At 34.5% G+C, this 24,841-nt stretch overlaps 1 protein-coding gene and 1 non-coding gene across 14 annotated transcripts in view; both read right to left on the bottom strand.

Annotated features, from left to right (window-relative positions):
* ens (MAP7 domain containing protein ensconsin) overlaps positions 1–24,841 on the bottom strand; it is a 380,882-nt gene that overhangs the window by 96,570 nt on the left and 259,471 nt on the right. The window lies entirely within an intron of this gene.
* TRNAV-GAC (transfer RNA valine (anticodon GAC)) lies at positions 19,463–19,534 on the bottom strand. Its single transcript has one exon. It is a non-coding gene; the product is annotated as a tRNA-Val (tRNA).

The raw sequence follows: 24,841 nt of genomic DNA, 5'->3' as shown, positions 1-24,841 counted from the left end.
TAATCTTTTTGCTGATTTTTTTAGCGGCGTTTACATTAATGCAAGTGAAGACAGCAATATTTCGTGCTTTGATTTGGTTGAAACTCTTGATATATCTGACTGTAATGTAACCATAGACGATATTATATCTAAGCTGAAGAGTCTTGATTCCCGAAAATCCGCAGGACCTGATAATGTTCCGCCCAGGTTTTTAGTAAATTGTATGCATACATTGTCATATCCTATTCATAAGTTATTTACAAAGTCACTCTCATCAGGTGTATTCCCGGACCTTTGGAAGTTTAGTCTTTTAACGCCCATTTTCAAAAAAGGTAATAAGAGCGAAGTAACAAATTATAGGCCAATATGTATAATGTCTACTTTACCCAAACTTTTTGAAAGCCTAGTACTAGATAAGTTGATATCCCGAATCAATCGAACCATCTCTCCCCTTCAACATGGATTCATTAAAGGTAGATCTACTCTTACCAATTTGATATTGTACACGAATGATATTGTTAATGCCCTTAATGCATCACATCAAACTGATTCCATATATACTGACTTCAGTAAGGCATTTGATAAAGTAAACCACAAAATATTATTACGTAAACTAAAATTGTTGGGAATAAGAGGGAGCATGTTGGAATGGTTTAAGAGTTATCTATTAGGAAGGTACTTAGCAGTCAAGATAGATTCGTTTACTTCTTATACATTTGCTGCCTCGAGCGGAGTACCACAGGGATCTCACTTGGGCCCAATATTATTTTGTTTGTTTATCAATGATATTGTTAATATTTTTACTAATGTTAAAGTCCTGTTATTTGCCGACGATCTGAAGATATACAGAATAATCAAAAACGATGACGATCGCGCAATTTTGCAGTTGAACCTTAATAAACTATGTGCGTGGTGTTCTGTCAATGATTTGCAACTAAATTTAGGTAAATGCCAGATTATCAGTTTTTACAAAGGCAAAAATCCACTTAATTTTTCCTATTTTATGAATGGTGCTAATCTTCTTCGTGTATCACAGATTCGTGATCTTGGTGTTATATTCCACGAGAGTCTACAGTTTAACGAACACATCGATGAAATAACAAGCGATGCGATGAGAATACTAGGTTTTATTTTGAGAATGGGAGCAAATTTTAAAAGTATGTCAACATTAAAACATATGTATTGCTCGTTAGTACGAAGCAAATTAGAATACAATTCCACCGTATGGTCACCGTACTACAAGGTCCATTCTCAATCATTAGAAAAGGTACAAAATAAATTCCTTCGGTACATTAATTTTAAAATGAAAATTCCAATCGAATTTATAAATTACAATAACTTGCTTGCTGAAACTAAACTTCTTAAATTATCTGATAGAAGAGTGTTAATTGATTTGCTATTTTTATTCAAAATTATTAAATCTTTAATTGACAGCCCTAATTTGTTGGAACTTATTTGCATTAATGTTCCTGCTAGGCAAACTCGCAGTAAAGATACTTTTAAATTTAACAAGAACCTCAACACTAATTATTCTATTTTTTCACCAATTCCTAGAATTCACAACCTTGCGAATAAATACTGTGAACTTATAGATATGTTTGGTTTTGACAATTTTGTGAGCTTTAAAAGGCAACTTATTTCGATTCTATCGGCTAATAATTAACTTTTATAGCTTTAATAATTTTATTACATCTTCTCCCATTCGAAACCTTTCAAGTAAATTATATCCATATTTGTTTGTTTTTTATTTGCTCTACTATACACTTATAATTGTATGCATATACCTACTAACTACTTTTTATACATAACACTATGTTCCATCTCAGATCTTATTATTTCTTATTCATGTCGATATTGCTAAATTCTATTAGTTTTTGCTTTTTACAGGTGCAACTCTTATTTTGTTATTTATTTTTTTATTTTTTTTTTTTTTTTTTTTTTTATTTTTTTTTTTTTTTTAAATCTCTGTTATAATGTTCTTTACCTCACGAGTAAGTTACACTCTAATTTATATTGGTTTATCGATTTGTTAAACTCACAATTAATACTGGGTTTAAACACACCCACTTACTTACTTTTTATGTTGAACTTTCTTTTACTTACTATTTCATGCTTGGGTATATTTTATATTGAATCCATCTTATTAGTGTTTTGCTAATTTGCACAAAATTTTATTATATGTGTTGCTTTCTTACAATTAACTCCATTTATCTTCTTATGTTCAATTATTGTAATCAATGTAAATGTATATTTTCATGTAAAAGCCCATTAGGGCGTAAATATAATAATAAATAAATAAATAAATAAAATAAATATTACTTTCTATAAAAGGTCTCTTTCGGTTTAACTCGAAGCAATTTGCGCCTCTCTCCTGATTGCGCCCTTCCCCACCTTTGGCGGTTCCACTCGGAGTTCGCAAAGTAAACGAGAAAGGCAGATTAGTTATGAAACAATTTGAATACCTTTCACGGCGCTCGCGTGGAACCAAACAGCGCTTTAGGGGTGCAACGCCCAAGAAATAAAGTTCCTCATCGAAAAATGATTTTACAATTTGAAAAGGTTTTCGGGGTAAACAAAACTACCTTAAACGATTTTTCACAACAGAGCATGAAGTAAAGTATTTCCAGGCTTTTTCTCTTCGAAAATACGATGTCAATACATATTTGAATATACAAGAGAACAAAAGAACCCAAATATGATAAATCGTTGTACAGAACAGAAAAAAAACATAATGTCAACTTTTTTCCCCGTAGACCTTTTACTTTATAATATGTCAACTCCAAACTTACTCTAATGTTTTACGTGAAAAAGTGGGACGCCACAAACAGGCAGTGGACTGAAAATAAGCGAAAAATATGTCAAGCTACGGAACGGCCAACCATCAAAATTTGTTCAAATGATCCAATAACATCGCTATATTTTTATTTCACAGGGGGAGTAAAACGGCTATCAGTTGATTCAAACCCCGCGCTGATGTGAAAACAACACCATCTTATGGTGTATCAGTTGCTTTTAAGCCCGGCTTGGTTGGAGTGTCGAGCTTTGCGTGTCAAAAATAATCCGTGTATAGGTCGTAAGCATAAAGCATATATATCACCAATGTTACATGTACTGTCTATGGTTTTAAAAGAGGAACGTGCAAAACCAAACTACTATCATCGCGATGTTTCAAAATGACACCAACCGCAGCTTATTTTTACGCGGGCTTAATTTACGGGATCCCCACATTGATAAGCACGGTGCTATATGAGAGGATACAAATACTAATAAATAGTGTTTGTTTTGCTGGAATCAGTGTACTATGAGGAGCCAAATGCTGAAACAAACTGTTAAACGTTCTTAAATTAATATCATCGATATTCCTTACCGCTTGATGAATCATCAAAGTCCATTCTGTAAAAGTGGACAATTTATGTACATTTCGGTGAGATCAAAGCACGCAATTACGTACGTAAATATCAAATTTGACACGTGTCACTGCGAACGCCTCGGTGCGGCGTCTAAAAAAACTACTAAGCAGCAGATTTAGCCGGCTTATATTCGAGCGAGGAATCTCGTACTGAAATACCGGACCATAATGGTACATTTATTAGCTAGGGAGTGGAGAGGGGTTGAGGCGATTAACGCGGCTGGAATGTGCCGTGGCTGAAATTTTGTGGAGTCGGGCCCGTAGGAATATTTCACGCCTTCTGAAAGATGAAAAGGGCGGATTTGACACTATTTGGGTCCGAAAGTGTTCGTGAAGCCATTTGTGAGAATTTTATGTTGCGGAAGTGATAAGGAGGACATTACTCATCCACAGCCCAAAGAACCTCACAAAGAGTCCTCACAAATGTTCAAAGGAGATGACGATCATAACCACTATTAATTAATAAAGTTTACTATAAATTTGCTGTACAAGCGTTAATATAATTGTATTTTAAGTTTGTTTCCTGAGTTTTTGATGTAGACAGGTAGGTACTTAGAGATAATAGCATAACAATGTAATTAGTATTTAAAAAAAATGTTTTACCTTATAGGAAAAACATAATTAATTAAATAAGCTAATAAATAAAGAATATCAATCAGACTAACTGATTTTTCTGTGACCAGTAGACATCGCGTCCAAAAAGTATGTTTTTAATTAATTCCATTCAAAACCAAAATTTCCTCTGAAATCATAAGATTTGTAAATATGTACTTACCACCTACTTACTTAATTATGAACCAAATATATTTCATGTAACATTTTTTTATATGAAATATAAAATACATTATACAATTTGACCAAAGAAACGTCACTAACTTTGTGAAAATTATTTTTTTAAACTTTCTTGCTGAAAAATATGCGAATAACAAAGTACAAATAAACGTGACGATTTAACATTAAAAAAATAAATATCGAAACATTAAAACGGCCACCATCTTGAAACGGAACTACAAAAATTTTACAGACAAAAAATACCGAATGGTGAAAAAAGAGAATCAGTTTTACGTATTAAAAAATAATAAAATGGATTGTGAGCTCCAGTTGAGGATGCGGTTACATTAAGTTTGAATAGAAAAAAATATATTTAAAATCAAATAGAAGAAAACGAACATAAACAATAATTATTAAAATGGGACAAACACCACTGCAGGTGCAGCAGTAATTGCATTCAATTTAATATCATTTCATTTGGATGTTTTCCACGCCGGCGATTAAAACGATATTCATTAGCGAACGGTGAAATTAAATGCCACGATACTCAAGTAGTGGTAGGTGTAGAGGGGCTCAATTCTCCAATAGCGATCTAGAGTTATTCGTTATGCGCCATCTCACTTCTTAGGTTAGGATACAATAGAGTAGATTTTGACCGTTATCGAAGACGAGTCATTGTAGACGGGTTCGATCTAAAATTTGTTCGAGTGGAATGACTTTTGACGTTTCACGTCTAAGTATGTATCTTCGACGAGACTCGAAAATAAGAAAGTCGACCAATGTGTGTACTTTAGACGGCGATTGCGGCAGACTAGATTGGAGAATTGAGCCCCAGAGGTGGTGAGTTATTGCAACGAGGTCGCGCAACTTGAACTGTAAAGCGCTAGTCCTCGAGTTTGGTGTGATTTACACGGCGAGTGTAGAATTCCTTCCTCGCCCCATTTATAGGCTGTATAATACCTCGCATTCGTCATACAATAGCTAAACACTGACTGTACTGTGTGTGAAGTGTGGAGGACAGGAGAACAGGTGGGAAGTGGATATGTAAGCAAAACAGAACAACAAAGAGATCTGTACAGGAAATTGAAAGAAACATTCGTAACATACGTGTGTCGTAGAATTTCTGGTCTTACTCATTTTAGCCATCGAACGTGGGCACAATTAAATGCATGCACAATGGTTAGTCCATTATATCCAAAGCAAAAGTAACAGTCATTTTTGATTGCTCATTAGTTGTTTGTTCATTTACAAATTTCCCGAGAAGTAGGTCAGATAGAAAGTGCAAAAATGCAATACAGTTTATTATTAGCTGCATTCATCATACAGATTCTGCGTTATTAAAAAAGCGGTACATCATCCGCTTTTGGGATTTTTAAAAAATACTAATTTCGGTGGGTCTGCCTGCGAGCGATTGTAACTACGATTCAATGAATTCGTTTTCAATTTATGTATCATTATCAATACTGGAACTGATGCGTCAGCAACCTATACAAGCGATAACCTACCCGTGAATCGGTACATTTTCATAAATATTTATACTAATCATTCTGGCAGCTATTGTTAATTATTCTTATGTGTTTCTTAAATATACTTTCAGCCTCACAAATCCTACAAGTATAATATCCAGTGATTTTGCAAGGCTCTGTGCTAATTGATAAAAGCTGATTATGCTTTTAGTACGCAAGAACGTAATTAAAAATGAACCTAAAGGCTGTTTATTGAAAACCAAATGGGCATAACTGACAGTGCATTCATTATTCATATAACGAGCTAAGGAATCTCATAAACAATGAACTAAGCTGAATGATATCATTATAGATTATCCTCTCTCATTGAAATGGAAAAGATTCATCCGCTTTACTGCACTTTTTCATGAAAAACCATTATGATATTCAACATTTTTTGCAAAAATTTAGATGGGTACTAACAAAAGGGGAGGAGTTCTTGTCCTCAAAGAGTTGCTGAAATCACAATGATTTCTTTCAGGGGGATATCTGTTCGGCGAAATTCAGCTTTCAGCGAATATCCCAGCGAGAGTTGGCACTGGAATATAAAATGCACATCCCGAGTGCACGCCAGAGATAGCAACAATGGCTGCTTTGTGAGAAGTGCAATTATTATAGTAACAAAGCATGAAACATTGAGCAGCGCCGCACAGCTTCCGACGGTCAATATCTCTACATACAAAAACACATATATATTTACTCCACAATCACTCACTGGCAAGTGAATATTGGTTATTGCTTACGAAGTCAATCTTAAAAGCCAATAGCCAACATTGTATTTTACATTGACGATTGTATTTAATCAATCTCCATTACACAGCTTCACTTTCGTGTAGCAAGTAGGAGTGAAGAGCAAGCGCCCGGCTTGACCGTAATTATTATGTTTAATTATGAAGAATAAAATTTGTTTGTATTTTTGTGACGTTCATAGATACTAAAAGGTGGGAGAGATTTTTTTGCAAATAGAACCTTTTTATAGTAACATTATCAGCGTAGGTGTTAAATTCATGACAGGGTCAATATAAATTTCAATAAGGGAGTCGCGGGATATAATATGGAACGGAAGAACGGATCCCACATGCAATGAACGCAACGCAAGCCATGTGTAGGACGTTGAAGATTGAGTTTTCTGTGGCTAATAATTAATAACAGTTTGGACTGTGACGGATAAGATCAATAAAATGTCACATAAATGGTAGAAAGACGTGGGAATGAGGAATGAGAATGATAGGTTATAGTTTTAATGATCTGGAACACACCTACAATGTGGCGGAGTGAATGTGCAGGATAATGGCACTGACAAGAAAAGCCGCTATTGAAGAATGGGTTTGAAGTATTCAACCATCCATCAGGGTTAGTACTTATTAGTATTTATATCCGGAAGATAGCGTCCGATATTTCTGACGCTATCTTCCGGAAAGCAAAGACCAGCGTTGTTTGGAAACTGAAACGAATTAGGAAGAAACACGCAAACACTAATGTTTCTAGGTGTTTCTAGGTGTTTCTGGTTCAATAATTCATTCAGGTTCAACTTTAACGTTGGAAATGAAATTCCAATGCAATAAAAGACAATCATAACAATGTGATAGTTTAAACTTGCCCCTAAATATTTAAAATAATTGCAGAAGAATAACAAAGGATCTATTAACATCACAATAAATAGTAATAATAGCCACGTTTAATCATAAAATATATTCCTCCTGGCTGGCTTGGCGGGGGGCGAACGGCGACTACTCGGTGAACAGAGAACAGTGAGCAATGGCCAACGAGAGAAGTTATTAGTGCGTAATGCGCCCGTCATAATACAGGAAGGTGAATTCGTCGATGCGATCATAATGCAGCGGCAATTAGTGTACTTAGTGAAGCGTAATGATTACTATGAATAATTATCGCAGATGCATTTTCACGGCTGACCTGGATGGAAACGTGTCAGGACGCTTTATGAATAAAACCTAAACAGGAAAGTGTTACCACCTGATTTAAAACACCCGCATATAGAACCTTTGATGTCATCAGTGGGAAACTGTTGAATTCTCACAATTACTTGTTAATTATAATTGATTGGACCTATCCTTAATTCCGTCCAAGAGGAGTGTGACTGTTCAACGTTTGCCAAGGTTCGTCGATGGCAGGTTCCGTGTTAACGAACCGAAATAAAATACCACCCACAACCAATACCGAAAATAATAACGTCCCACCAACTATGCCTAAGTTTGTAGTCACTTCGCTCGCAGAGAAAGGCTGACAAGGCCAAACGTTAATGTTTTATTGAAGAAATATTATGAAAGTATTTTGATTATCGATGCATCAGTAATAATAATAACTGGCTGAGAAAAATAGCATAAGGACATAACGCATCGCATACAGAATATAATGCAAACTCGAAGTGAATTCTTCTCTAGCTGATATCACGGCTGGGATGACGTCAATAATATCAATACAATAGTAAGTGGAAAAGAATGTGTGCAGGTAGCCAATTCTACGTTCCAAGAGTGTATACTAATAATGAAGGATACAATGGAAGATCATTGGGTGCAGAACTGCACAGGAGGGAAATATTCTCTAAAATTAAAAGTTTAAGGTCATTCAAATTTATTTAAAAAAAACTATGACAATACAGTCAGTCAAATTGAAAACAAAAACTATAGTTACATTATGAAAGGATTTCATCTATTAAAACTCTCAGATCGAAGAATTATATCCGACTTAATGTTTAGGTACAAAATTGTAAATAGTAGTATAGAGAGCCCTGATTTAATTAACCTCATTGAATTCTATATACCTACGAAAGCTACTCGCTCCAAAATCCTGTTTTAATATTTACAAGGACTGAGCATTTCAATCACTCGCTCGTACCTAGATTACAAGAAGTTAGGTACAGGAAGGCTATAAGTACTATCATATCTTTTCAATCAATATTAATTTAACCTGTTAGTCTACTTATACTTATGTATTATATAATATACTTGTATCTCCTACGTTTTTTTTACGAGTATTTTCTGTCGTCATTTTAATATCAGCTACAGATAATTGTTATTTCTAGAGTTTGCTTATGCTTGTAAAATGTGACATACAATTATTTGTATGGTATATTTATACCGTGGATACTAACTAAATAAATTTTCTTTCACAACATAATTTACCTTTCAATTTTTTTATTTTGTTTAGTCGTCACTGTCGATTTCCCAACACGCATTGCGTAAACTGAAAAAAAACCTCCAATAATAAAATGCCAGAGACAATTTGGTGCTCGCGACCTCCGCCCGCTGCGGCCTTATAAGGAGCGGGACGTGATGTCATCGCGAGCCACATATAGACATGATCTTACCATCCGTGCTGTCACAGCCAGCAACCAGCAGCCAGGGCTCATAAATGGAAGAAACTTTTCAAATTATAATATAATGCCATAAAAGAACATAAATATCTTAAGAATTAAAAAATAACCCCCACAACACCGGGCAGGGGTTTAATCGTATCGTATCCCACCAACTTAACCATTTCACTACAGGGGTAGAACAGATACACCACAATGTCTCGGCACACTCTTTGCTTCAACTACATTCATACAATCCTATTCCGACTCTTGGTAATGCCAGACTTAAGTATCTGACTAACCCAGTGGTCGGCAAAGTGCGGCTCCAGAGCCGCATGCGGCTCTTTGGCTCCTTGAGTGCGGCTCTGGCACAAATATCCACGGCCAGCAGGTATCAGCAGGTTTCAGGAGTTAAAAACAGCAGAGCGACCTTAGCATTCGTCAAAAATCCTCTTAATGCTACGATAACTAAGTTTAAATTTTCTCCTTTTGGCATTGATATTGGTAACTTTGAAATACAATTGCAGAATTTAAAAAAAGGAAATATGGAGCTCTAAATTTCAACGTCTGCATTGATTTTGAAATATCGGAGAGTAACAAATGTGACCTTCGTTCATAACAGAAGTGGTCTGCTTTGAAAGACCTGGAGAAGGAAGACATGATCATTTTCAACGTCTGGAATAGTATTCCTGACTCTTACTATCAGCTGAAAAAACTCGCGTTTGCCGTTCTTTCCCTTTTTGGTTCTACATATTCATGCGAACAATCTTTTTCAAGCATGAACTTTATCAAAAGTAAACTGATAAATCGTCTTATTGATGAAAACCTGAAAATCCCTAAAATTAAAAACAACAACATAAAAACCCGACTTACTGAAACATTCCAAGGAGGTGCAAGGACTTTGTTCGCATTAAGTGTTTGTCAGTCATTGTCATGATTTAAATTTATGGATACCTTACTTTTATATTATTTTTTATCAACGAATAAATCTTTGTTAAGTGTGAAATAAGTTTTATTCGGTGTACCCGTAATTTAATGAAGGTCTAAAATTATAATAAAGGTTTACTAAATTAAAAAAAAAAAAAAACAGACAAAACAAACAATATTTTTTTTAATCATTGTAATGTTCATATTTGGCTCTTTGGCCAATAAGTTTGCCGACCACTGGACTAACCCATGTCATCATATTGCATCAAGCGTCTTCCGTCCCTGGGTCAACGAAAGTTTTAAAATCTTATGTTAACAGCCCACAAATCAAACATACTACTTCTTCTTTCGTATGGTGGTTTCGTGAAGCGGATACCAAATTAAGTGGACCTCCAACTACAAACTATGCCGCTATTTAAGGGGCCGAAGACCGACAGGTCTCCCGGCCAAGGGGAATCGATAAATATCGGGGAACAATTAAAAATATTGTCCCTGAATATTGAGGGAACCTCTCCATCAAAGATGGATTTCCTACTCAAAACACTCATCAAACATACTAATTATCGACTATGGGTCTATCTGTGAGTGATTGTAACTTTGGTACAAAGAACTCCGATTCGTTTTGAATTTGGGTGTCATTTTCAAAATTGGAACTGACAGTGTCAAGAACTCAGACAAGTGATAAAGTATGACAAACTATATAAATAATTGTCGTTTTTTTAAATTTGAATGGATGTGTAAAAAAATCAAGCAAGCGATGAAATACTCTAAAATACCATAATTTTTTTAATTCTATATTTGAAATGCGTACGCGTAGGGGGTTAATCTTGACAAGTAAAGTCAGATTTCGTGATTTTTCAAGGGTCTGCGTCTGCGCTTGTTCCATTTTTAAGAACGCGTTATTAACTAACATAAAATAAATAAAATAACACATTTGCGCAAGTTACTAGTGTATAAATATGAAGTCATATCTTTGAATTCGTTTGAAGAAAAATCAAGAGGTGGTTTTGGGCGAAAGCGTGTTACAAGATATTTCTTCGTAAAGCGGAGGAGGGTAGATGGAGGTCAAAGTGGAATGTTTAGGTTATTATTTAGCCGGACGATTGCATCGGGAGTTATTTGATCACTAGCTGCATATAAATACGTGTTTGGATGCGGTTGTTTTCCCCTGAAGTGTATACTGTATATACTCGTACACCTGAGAGCGTGGGTAGTGGACGGCCTACATGAAGGACGAGGAAGCAGGACAGCTTTTTCAGGCGCTTTTCAAACCGATGACATACGGCGCCTGGGAATGTGGCCGCCGCATTTTCTCAACTCATTCATGAAGGCCTCGGCGCAATTAAAACGGAACATACAAATAATTTTAAACTTTATGGATGTATATTACGTAACACGGTTTTGATAAGTTTCAAAAAAACTGTGTACATCTGTCTATATAATATATATGTATAAAGAAGAGTATCCCTGTGCGGGTTTGTTTAAAAAAAATACATTATTGTTCAGGGATCGAAGAGATTTTAAAGACAATATAAAGATCACTGTCTATAAGAGATTTATAAATACCACCCCATCCTCTTTTCCCATCCCTAAACTCTTTAATTTGTACTCTGCGTAAACCCCACGCATCGCCGGGGACTTCATTTCATTTCCAATATGTTTTACTGCAGAAATTTCTGAGAAACCACTTTCCATTAATTGGACATGGTTGCGCAGGTGTTTCTGCAGAAAAAAAATTGGAAATAACGAAATGGCGTTGTCTTATTTTGACAATTACAGATATTTAAAAAAAAAAACAAGTTTATGTTGGAAAGTACCTATAATGAGATTCCAATGATTTCAATGATCAAATCAAAAGGAGCAAATTTCATGACGCTAGAGCTCACCAAAAATTACTTAAATTCACTTCAAAATTTTTTTATCAAAATTCGACTCACCCACATTTTAGAATAAAATCTGGCCTTGAATGCCGAAACAGTTGTCACAAATAATAAAAATTTAAATACTTGCAGATGTTAATAATTACATTATTAAATTGAACATTTTTAATTTTTTTAAACGTTCTACGAATAAAGCACAATATCAATAAAAAATAACATAATAAATATTTTCTTAGACCATTTCCACATTATTTCAAAACTAGCTTTTTAAGCCTAAAATCCACGCAGCTATAAACAAACAAATAACGAATGCAGCACTCAATAAGTCAAGGTAAATCTGATGCGTCGGAAAAAATTACTATACAAGCAAAAAACTCGTAATTTGAAATGTGAGCCGCTCACCAGTTAATCTTGTATCGGTGTGTTTTATAAACGTGCTAACAGGCCGCCTTCCGAGAAGCCATTAGAATAATCTCATACATTTATTTATTATACCACCCACTTAATGGTTGCCAAAATTAATAACAATGCCTCGAGAATATTCTCAAATATAGTTCGTAGCAGGTGTTTACGTGTTATCAATGATAAAATACGTGAAGAGAATGTGTCGAATTTATGGATATTCAAAACGCGGTGTTTTGTAGGAACGTCAGTATCTCAGTATCGCCCACCATACCATCCGATGGTTCCTAACCTTCTTCCTCATTTCTTTATCTTTCCACTCTCATCGCCTTGCACCGCAGTGGGACGGATGGGTTCATACGTCCGTCAATCCTGGGCTCATTGACCCCCAGATTCCTATCCACCGATGTTGTAAGATATGTAAAAATAGTTTGATTCAATCAATTTGCTGCGATCTCTACAGTAGGGTATTTTATAGGTTCAGGTACCTACCGACATAAATACAAAATAATATTTTATTATACGCTAGGAAGGACACTGAATTACAATATGAATAGAGATTTATACAGCACGATCGCCTGACCTTTACACTGTCAACATCAACTTCAATACATTTAGCCTTAGTTAGCGTAAGAGGATTTGCTTGAATGGAATGGTAGACTTGATTGACATAGCTGCTCGTATTACCGAACAACACTAACATTATTACAGGTGTATACCTATAGTGTAAATAGAATATAGGTGTATTATGCTGATATTGTAAGTACTTATGAGCCATTTTGATCCCACGCCATTAGGCTAGTCTGGGTGGGATAAACATAATAAAGAAACAAAATTAACATTTTATAAAAAGTTTTATACCACCTTTTCGCCTAGGAATTATTTGTTTCTCTCTGCAGTTCAAGACATTCCTCTACGAAAACTATGTTGTTATGTATAGTTGAGAAAGGTTGATTAAACTATCTAGGATATTGATAGGTTTGAGTACCGCCGCCCCGGGGACCATTTACTAGATAACCAACACTTCTGCCATGTGCCAAGTGGTTTGGTAAGTTTAGTGATTTAGCAGGGGGGGTCCGGGTTCATCGAATTAGGTGTGTTCAGGATGCGCCTGCCCACCAGCTGCGGGGCAGGCCGGATCGGGAGAGGCTGGTTTGGGGAGACCCTTTGACCTCTCCAATTGGTCTCTCTTGACCCATCACCTTGCACCACAGCGCGAGTAATAGATCATATGTCCGTCTAGATCTAGATTCCTACCCATCCCTCATACCTTTTTCCATCCCAGAGTTTCCTCTGCTTACTTTCCTTAAAAAAACCCTCCACACTGCATCCCCCAAAGATGGCATAGGCCCCGAGGGAAATTATTTCCCCCAGGGCCTTCTCTGGGGTTAATGTAAAAAAAAATCCTACCCACCCCTTTTTGCATTTTTCCTTCCCAATACTTTGTCTCCTTCATTTCCTTAAAAAAACCCACACAGCATCCCCAAAGATGTCATTGGGATTTTTTTCCTCGGGGTCCCCTGTGTGTAACTAATGTAATTTTTTTTTAATCCGGGGGTAAAGTGCACAAACTTCGGGAGATGATTCAAACATATTTCTCATAGAAGAATATTATTTTCTCCATACAAATAATTAAACTTTCGTATGTGAAAACTATCTTTACCACTTTACCCCCGGACACCCTGTATATGGCGTCTTTTCTTAATTTCGACAATCAAATTTTCAATAAGTAAGTAATACTCAAATTAAAAATCCAATCCATAGCCAATCTTAGAAAGCCGTTGCGAGCTAAAAAATAATCCAGACAGAAAAATCGGTTTAAATTCCACTATAATCATTAACAAGGACATTACGTTGGAGTGTTTTTGTCATGCTTTGTAGTTAATTTATCTAAAACTCTATTCTGCTAGGTGGAAATCGGAATTTAAAAATTTAATAACTTTTTTAAAAACAGCATATCTATGAATAATTAATTATATTAAACAAATACGTCGGAAAGGTTCAAAACCAAGGGTCAGGGCTGTCTCATTAAAAATAGTAACTCAGTCAATTGATAACAAGTTTTTACATTGGATACTAAAACCAAGGGTCAGGGCTGTCTCATTAAAAATACTTACTCAGTCATTTGATAACAATTGTTTACGTTGGATACTAAAACAAAGGAGCCCGTAACCGGCTACATTTCGCATGAAAGAATCGCTAGCAAAATAGAGATATACGGGTTGAAACGAGAGACGAAGGAAAACCTATTTTCCCGCACTCCATTGAGGTACTTGTACTATTATTTGTATACACGTTTGAAACCACAACTCTCTTCAAGGAATGTGTATTATTACGGATAACAAGTGCGGGTGGAATCAGAAATGAAATGCAAGAGGAAACAAATATAATGAGCGAACCGCGAGAGAGATGTGTGGATTATTATGCATTTTGAAAGGATGCAGACTGTGAGAAGGAATTCAAGCAAACGCGCTCGTGGAAAATGCTTTACATTTTCACAACAACAACACAGACAGTTCCGAGCAGTGACGTGCGATCCATAAAGGCTGAAATTCTGTACAATATATGCCTGAAGAAAAACGAACGAATAAAACTACTTTACGGTGCTTAAAAAAATAGGATAAGTTACTAAGAATTACTAACCAACCTTATAAGGAACATCTTGGCCGAATGAATTATTGAACATTAGACGCTTATTAATTAAATCATAAACTTTGAAATCCTTGTGCGCATGTCCGGAGAAACTCTGTTCAACGGTCTCAAATTTGCTTTGAATTTAAGTGCAATTTTCAAAATTAGGAATGATCGTGTAAAGAATTCAGATAAACGATGAAGTACCTACCTAGATTATATTTTTGACAGAAAATTATTAATGTCATTTTTGAAATTGGAAAATCATTTGTCAAGATATTCCGTGAAGTTTTTCTCACACTACACGGAGAAAAATGAGTATTACGGATCCTGTTAAAAACGGGATAGCATGCCGTGCCGTGTCCTTATAAACTTAAACTTTTACTACATTTATTATAAATCGGAAAACGTGTTCAAGCACCTGCGTTTGTCCTGACAGTACACATTGACAAAATGCGAAAATAATAGACTTTTTATGAACACGCGTTCCGACATCGCTATAACACATTCGAGTTTTACTGGTAGTTTATTTGGAAACCTGTCAATACATTCGTTTCGTCAAAGGCCTGCAGTCCCGTTTTAACCGGAATACAAATAAACAGCGCCCTTGAGGTGATTTTGCACAAAAACGGCGCTATACAAGTCATCCAATTATTATTATTATTATTAATTTGAGATTTTTAATAAATTAGCAATATTTCATATCGGTAAGTTTTCTCCGTGTAGCTTTCTTTTTCCACCGTAAAATTACTTACTGCAAATCGGGTTTAGTCCTTAGTTAAAAAGCAATGAACGCCACTGACTCGGAGATACCTGTCGAGAGTAAAAGTGGTAATAGTGTGCCCGCTTCTTGAAACGTGACACATTATTTATGTAGGCAGAGGTAGTAGAAAATGCTGTATTTCTAGGTATGCTAAGCTCATGCCATAGGCGCACGAAGTGTCGTAACCAACTCACGGTGGAGTGGTATGTATGTAGTGGTATAGTGGTGTGTACTGGTATAATGGTGTGTGTGTGTACAGTTGTGTGTGCGGAGGCTCCGTGACGAGCAAGGTTATCAAAGGACGCCCGAGAAGGTCGCACAGCTTATTATGTTTTGCACCGCTAATTTTGTTCCATGAATATGTATGTGTTTTGCAAATGCCTCGAGGGAATAATATCGATGGTAAATAGGTAAAATGCTTAGCCACAAAATTAAAACTTTATAAGAGACGTTAAAAACAATTACTTTCGGATTCGTAAGACAAATTTAAAAAATATATTTTATATATTCAACAAGTTTAGAGTTCTACAAATTAAACTTAACAAAATTTTGGAAGATTATAAGTCAATATCAATGTTTTATAATACAAATAATAATAAATTTTAAAATATTTATTTTATTTTTCAAAACTTTTATGTAAAATTTTTGCAATTCTTGGTAAAATTTTACGCATAAATTTAGTTTATAATTTTAAAAATTACTTACCAGTGTACTTTGAAGACAAGAAAATAGAAGACCGTATGAAATAGAACTTGTTATTATGAACTTGCTTATACGACATACGTCTTACATGTTCACATTTTATATTTTGTATTTCATTTTATTTTACCGAATCGTTGTATTTCTAAAATTGTACGGTTTTTCTCCTTCTTTTACACACTACACACTTTATTAATTCTTTTCCATCACTCAATAGTTTTAAGTCAGTGGTTTTGAACCTTAGTCGAAAATCACTAACATAAGTCTTAGATGTAAGTCACTAATAATATTTGGCTAATTTATATAGAGCCGTTTTCGTGAGAAATCAACTCAAGGGCGCTGGTTGTAAGCCAGCTGTATTTATTATTTAATAAATATATTTAGCGCCCTGGAGGTGATTTTTCACGAAAACTGCGCTATATAAATTAGCCAAATATTATTATTAATATTTATCTAAATTTAACATTTCCTAAATCTTGCAATAACATGGCAGTGATTTTGTCATCTACCTCAGAACAGATCACACCCAGTGAGAGATAGGTAATGTAAAGAATACAATTAAATTATATAGATAATTAATTATGGTATATACTAATATTCTTGTTCTCTGTTTTGTATGAAAATGAAAAAAATATATTTCAATAAGCGCTGATTAACCCCATATAGTGCTGCTGAATGTTTTGTTAGTGTCAATATAAATTCCATACTAAAAAATGATACTAATAATAGAAGTGTGTCATTTATTATTTTAATGTTTAAAATTATATTTGGATTAATTAGAATTAGTTGAATTATTGAGAATCTTAGGCGTTCGCTAGAACTTTACATGAACACAAAAAAACCGTGCTCTTAGGTATTGTGTTGAAATCCACTAGCTAGAGGGTTACATATCGTGTCCTGAAACCCCTCTCCTATTTCACGATAATTATCTTTAATTTTTGATTTAAAATTAACGCCTTAAATATGTTTAGTGATTATGCAATAAAGGGAAACATTTTATTAATTATTGGTAAAAGCAAATTACAAAATGAGATACATTGCCATAATTCAATTCAACGCTGATATAACGAAAATAATTGAAACAGAAAGTGAATTATCTCATGCCACACTCTCAGGTAACTTAATTACCCATAATAGTATAATGCAAACGTTAAGTGGATACACCGGTGTGCGAATGTGGACGAGACTGAATAGTTGGTATGGTTCTGCCGTTGACAGGTCCGTTGTGGCCTCTCTTTCTGTTACATGCATCGTTCATGTAAAAGTGGGAAATGTTCCAACGGAGCTATCAGCGGTATGCCTGTGACTATAGTGTCAGTTCTACAAGCGTGGACTAAAAGAAAGGCTCCATTAGTATGAAAAATTGAATTAAAAGTGAAAACTTTAATTATTGCAGCCAACTGGTTATGACGGATTAAAACAAGAACGCATGCAATTAAACGCATCGTGGAATAATGCATCGGCGACGTGCTGCGTTCATTAATAAACTAGAATTAATTATACACTTCAAACTCATGCGGCTAATTTACCACTCCAGCAAGCAAATACATTTAAACAAGAGTAAATATGATTTGTACAATGTATGATAATCATGTAACGTATAATACTAGCTTTACAACCCGGCTTCGCCCGAGCTTTTTTGAGAACTGTTATATCGGTCCCGATCTGTTACTCCCTTATTCACCTTTTAATGTAACGATATGTCACTGCGCGCGGCGCGAACAGCGAACAGCATGCAGCGAACAGAACGAAGTTATATGTATATAAATGTTAGTGCAGTTTCAGTTTAAATCGAACACTTTGTAAGGACATCTAGCGATGTTCCCGTAAGAAGCTCACCAAATGCAGATATTAAGATACCGGTTTGAGTCCGAACTACAAAAACAAATACTTTTTACAAAATCCTACCGGCTGCGCCACTGTTATGTAGTATTTAATGTGAGGTTGGTTAAATCCACAGTTCTTCAATGATTGGACTCTGTTCCTCTAGTATTGCAGTTTATTGAATTGATACACCGATTTAAGGAATACTATAATTTCGGACCAATGCCTAACTTGGTCCGAAATTAGGCCAGGCCTTTATCAATCAACACTTTCCCGTTCATATTGTTAGTAGGAAGTATAAAAATAATATTTTTTTAAATTGTTTGGCGAAAGCAGAAGGTATTAAAAATGTCTTTAGTGTATTAAAAACGATGTTTATCCCATCGTTATTGACTGAGCGAAGCGAAGTTCTGTTTTAACTCGATCTTTTGTCATTCATCTGTGTAAATTTGTTTGTGTGTTCCGTTTGCGGTTCAAGGTGATATCCGATGGATACTACCTTTTTATCATGCCAGAGTTCGCAGGAGCGTGGATCGTACTACGAGCTGTCAAATCAGAATGATCGATATTATGATACACCTACCTGCCGGAAGAAAGTTTGAAAAAAGAATTGTCACTGAGATAGTGACGTTTCGTTAGACAATTTGAATAATTTTAAATTTCATATAAAAAAATGTCACATAAAATATTAACGGTTTATGATTAAGTGAGAAGGTATTTAAGTACTCACACAAGATTTATCTTATGATTTCAGGGGAAATTTGGTTTTGATTTAATAAATAAGAAACAATATTAAAAGATACTTCTTTGGACGCGAGGTCTGTTCACTAAACTAATAGCTAGAGAGGGTTTAATGACTTTATTCTGTGAGTTTTTGTTGATCCTCTGATGATATGTAGTAGTAAAGCAATGGAAGCATGTCGTGAATCAAATCATGATAATATGTAGTGTGACGGTTGGTTACTTTTGTGCATTGGAATGCGTGAAGTTATTTATTTAGTGAGGGGAGAGATGAAAGCACGGAACTACTTAACTGCAGTCCGTCTGGCTAGGAGAAAGTGTGGAGCATTAATAAATTGTAGTGTTGATTGTAATGAACAAGAGGTAACGTAGATCCCACCTGCTAATTGCGTATTGTGTGTGGTGTGGTGTTACATGACGGGCAATTATCGTGATTATAGTCAGAAGTAATGCGACACGCGTCGCGTTGAACTGAGGTTCCGCGTTGCTCGTGGGAACATCGTGAAGGTAAATAATGACATCAAACAACAAACCTAAAACTGTAATATTTAATCATTAAAGGCAATACTAACAACTTTCAAATGAAAAATGTGAAACACAAAAATTAGAAAAAGATTCAATCGCATCTAGGAATTGAACCCAGGGCCTCAGCCTTGTCGGGGCTTTGCTCTACCACTGAGCTAATCCGACCCTATCCAATTCGGCCATATTTAACTGTATCATACTTTGACCAAGAACTACCAACTTCATCTGGCTGCAATATTTATGTATGATTGCAAGATTCTACCCGAACTAAATGCAATCTAGCTAGTGTCTTGGATAAATATATTTTATTTTAATGTGCGACATCTATTGACTTTCTTCAAGTCTAGGGTGAATATTTTAATTTTTGGAATAACTCAATGAGTAAAACCTCAAATTGTAATATTTAATCATTATCGTTTGAGAATAGAAATAAAACGGGACTTCTTTACCGCCAGTAAATTAAAAGATTGAAAAAATATTTAACAACATACTTATTTAATTTCTTAAAGTATTATTTATTAACAAATTCTACTGGGTAATTATTATTTTTAATAAAAAACAACAACAATACGTTTTATAGCTAGAATACAACTGCTGGTAAAAATATATTAACATTTGATTAAGCCAATATTCATGCAATCAAAATATTTGTTCGACAACATCTATTCTCTTAATATACCTCAAATATTATTTTTTGTGCCAAAAGGCTAAAAATTTGGATCAAATTCATCAATTCATCAATCAATTCATTTGAAACCCAGTTAAATACAACACACGGATCTTGAATAGTAATTTTCCTTTGTGCCCGATTCAATCATTTAAAAATCCAATATAACAACAAACGTCCCCAGCTGTTCGATTATACGGTTCTTGAAGCTGGTAAATACTAATTAAATACATTAGCAACGAACTAAATAATGATGAAGAATACAATTTTGACCGAAACGATAAGAGGAAGAGGAGTGACCATGAATTTAAAAAAATATAAAACTGCAATTTTAAATGAGTAATTTCCGTTGTAAAACACGAAGGAGACATTCTACGTACTGTTTTCATGGAAACGCTTAGTGGCGGCTTATCTATCCAACATCGGCGATACGTCAAGGTCGCCGATTCTCGGCGGTCCCTCATAAAGATACAAACACCACACACTAACTTGTACAGCTCTACAACTGCACGTTTATTCAATTTGTCACCTATTTACATACAACACACATACTGTGACATTGTTTTGTACACACCCACAGAGTACACAGTTGTGCCTACTTACTGCCCAAGCAAAAGATGTTCTCAAAATTAGATATTCGTTGTTTTTAATAGTGATTGGTGACACGTCTCAGAGGAGAATTGTCATACCTTCATGCAAAACTGGTTAATTATTCAAAGTTGTAGATCGTAGACCAGGGGTGGCGAACCTGTTTGTCTAAGTGTCATGTAATAGCACAATTTATAAACAAAGTATAAGTCATAACAAGACACGCGGACCTAAAGTTTGGGTACCATTTTAATTTATTTATTTATGTTCGTAGTTTACGCCAGGCTATATCCTGCTTGCACACCACGCAAGTGATGCCGAGCGATTGAGATAAAATTCAACGCACGAAATAACAGATCTCCAAAGGTCCGGAAGTTCGGCCCGTTGGCAAAACGATGAAATTTTTCTGTAACACCTAGAATTTTTAGAGATATTTCTCCAAGCTGGGAAACGTACTTCTTAAATTTCTCATCTCATTTTGTATTCCAGTAAGATATATGTATAGTGTCCGGAAAAAATTTAAATACTTCCATGAAAATACATTTGGCATTTGAACAATATTTCTTAAGGTTTGCAAATTTTATAATAAATATTTAAACATAAAACGAAAAAATTGAAGTGGTAATCACTTGTACAATATCTTATCTTAGTGGTAATACATTGCTTATCTTATATTTTACTTCTAGATACTGCTTTATAATTTTCCTGCTGTAATATTTTAACATTTTTTTTTTAAATATGACATAATTTATAATTCATACACAAAACTTCATACAATGTGACCTTAGAACGGGTGCCCCAGTAAATTGACTTTTTAGACTTTTGTAAAAAATTATAAAAATAATAAAAAAATAAACTACACTTTATGTGATAAAAACCACCGAAAAGCAATTCTAAAAATGTTCTCTATGTTTGCCTTAAAAATATTTTTAACAGCTTGATTCGATTTGAAATACTAAAAATTTAAATAGTCTTACATTTGCTTCCAAAAACAGTATTTTATTTTGAAATATTTTGTATGAAATTGAATCCCAAGCGGGAATATTTGATGACATGATATTATTTTATAGAGACCGAGGGGTTAATATTATTATTGAACAACATTCGCCATCCATGATCGTGGAACTTCACGACCGAGGCTAATTTAGTCAGAGACGATTATAAGCGGTCAGTTATTGAACGAATCCAACACAATACCAAAAGGTTCGTTTATAATGCGCACGATTTCATACAAGCCGGAAAATTCTTAAGAAAATTAAACGCGAAACAGTTGGGAAGTACCCGTACATGATGAAAATTAAGACATTATGACGTCACATAAAGAGACCTATTCATAAATTTCAAATTATAACTTTTACGCCGAATAGCACAGCACCGAACACAAAAGGCAAAATGGTCGTAAACCATGCGGTCAATGCTATGATTTTGGTTCAAAGTGCAGAGAATTTAACGATTCCACAAATAAAAGTTTGTTTCGATATTATAAGTATGGAATCCGCATTCCAGATTTCTACTGAAATATAACATAATTCCGTTGGAAGCTCTCAAAAATATTTACATATTTTTTCCAATTGTTTCTGGCTTCCACCCTTCAAGGGTGATTCTTTAAGATAATCTCTATTCGTATATATCTCTAATCTCGATAACACACATCTGGTTCTTTTATTAACTTTGCAATAGCTATGAACAATTCAAGGTGTTTTTAAAATGCTACATTACTCAGATATCGAGAGTTTTTTGCTCTGTTCAAGTCGTGTTTTATTAAATGTGTTCACAACAGTCGCTTACGCCTATTAATTACGATCTGTTTGATCTATCATTCGTATTATATCTCCCTTTCAAACCAACTTCATTAATCTTCATCCTTCTTTTTACGGACCTTGTACAACTTTGAAAATACGTAGATTTAAGATATTTTCCTCCCTCTAGACTCTAGAGCAAATATAAATAGGCGGATTTCTATATTTTTATTCGATTTTAGCTACTCGTTTAGGAGGTTTTTAAGCCATTTTTATGTTTTGAAATTATATTTTTTTTTCACGTTTTTTTCGGATCTTTTGTTTTCATATAATTTTTAAAAATTGAATAACATGTGATATTTTTTTAACACGGTGTATAATTTGTCAATTCATATGAAACACGCCCTCTAAGGCCAAATGTTCTTTCAAATGCAATTAGGAATAACTAATAAAGTATTAAAAAAAAACCAAGGAAAATTTTCAAATAACTCTATTAATTGTTCAACAAGCATCAAATATGTTCTACCACCGTCAGTTTTAATAATTCAGGCTGAAAGAGTTAACACTATATTCGTAGTGAAGTGTTGTTGAGTGTATTGCTGTATATCGCATTTATGGCAATACGACAATTTGGAATTTGTCCGTGATATGTTGTTGCCCACCAAATGATACTTATTCTTATTAGAATGTTCATAGTGTGTGATTTACACCCACAGGTTGTGGTTGCCACTTTTGTAAGTTCCCTCGTGCAACTTCCTCATTGCCACACGATAAGGTAACAAACACTTGCTACCATTATAATAAATATTACTAACACATTATTGAACTTGGGCACTAGTTTTTTTTGTTTGTTGAAATAGACGATATTATATGAATGTCTCTAAAGTTGTACGTAAAGATTTTTTGTTTGTTGAAATAGACGATATTATACGAATGTCTCTAACGTAGTACCTAAAGCTATTTTAAAACACCATTGATATAATTTCATAACCTATGAAAATGAGTCATAAAGTTTTTTCAGATTCGTATGTGTATTAATTACAGTATAACTGATGAACGAACCAACGTATATCACGCGCGCAGTTTCTATCACGCAGATATTTATTTATATTCTACGCCCATTCAGGCTTTTACAAACATTTGATATACACAATAGTTTAGTGCAACAGGAATCAAGAAATGAAAGTTTGCTATTAGTAATATAGAAATTGAATGCAGAAAAATAGTATCGTGAGTTATTTATATTATTGAGTTATGTTACTATAGCCTTCCTGTAACTATATTCCGTGCAGTTGAACACATCTACAATTCCTGCGAAATTATTGCCAACTGCATGTAACCTAGGTACTCGTACAAGTGAGTATCTAATGTCCCGATATTGTTGTTGTAATTAAAAATAGTTTTCGTTTTAATATTTCTATTTGGTTTGTTGCAGGTGATATAAGCGAATGAGTAATATGTAATGAGCATGTTACTTCCATACAATAGAATCTATCTCGTGTTGTTGCCAAAACAAATAATGCTCATGCACAATATTTACATAACTATTAATTGTAATTCACTCTATTAAATTCAGTCCTTTTGTTACGTATTTAGTACGGCAGCAAAATTATATTTAGCAATGTGTGAATATCAATGATATGCAGCTTTATTTATTTGACTTGTACTAAACAAACATGTAATATGTAAACTTAGAATTTATTCAACTATAGACATTTGATTTGTTTTGTAATCGAACTAGGTATTATAGAATCTATTTATGAAATCAACACAGACGGTACAATGAAGTAGTCAGACCATACCGTGTGTAATAAAAAAACGTAGTCGAAGTATTAACAAATATAATAATCTTCGAAGACAAATGTTTTCCCATAAATTCCACACACTACGTCACACAGTACGTCTTTGTATACAATACATATTTGTTGAGTACATACTCTCTCATTATTTCGACAAAACCCGTCTGACAAGCAGTGGCGGCTCGTGACTTTTAAGTGTGAAAGGGTGCTAAGTTTGACAAATTGGAAATTATTGGTGTTGTTGGATCCATTTTGTAATATTTTTAATGCCATTTTTTGTAATATTAGCACTCTAGCCACTCTACCCAATAGCCACGAGCCGCCACTGCTGACAAGATCTTATTATCGACAAGACCCGACTTACGTATTTGATTCACTTGAAGACGCAATATGTATAGTAATATTATCTTTCTTGAACATGCCCGAACATTATTGTAATAAAGATTACGAATAACAATAACAGTGAGCAATCAGTAGGTATTGCAATTTGAGAACCCGCCAGGAAAAAAAGTTGGTTAAGATATTGTTTTTATTTTAAGCTAAGATTGATTAGTTGTCTTCGAAGAAACCCATTTAAATTCACTAGTAACCGAATAAAATAGATCATGATATAAATCAAATGTTAGGTTTGCTGTTTTTTTGTTACTTTTCTGCAAAGTTGCGTTTTGTTTATAACCGA

The sequence above is a fragment of the Hesperophylax consimilis genome, chromosome 15 (assembly GCF_061612785.1).
Source record: "Hesperophylax consimilis isolate HC1 chromosome 15, BYU_Hcon_1.0, whole genome shotgun sequence".
Taxonomy (NCBI): domain Eukaryota; kingdom Metazoa; phylum Arthropoda; class Insecta; order Trichoptera; family Limnephilidae; genus Hesperophylax; species Hesperophylax consimilis.
Note: the sequence above shows the minus strand (reverse complement) of the source record. Positions and strands in the feature narration are given on the sequence as shown.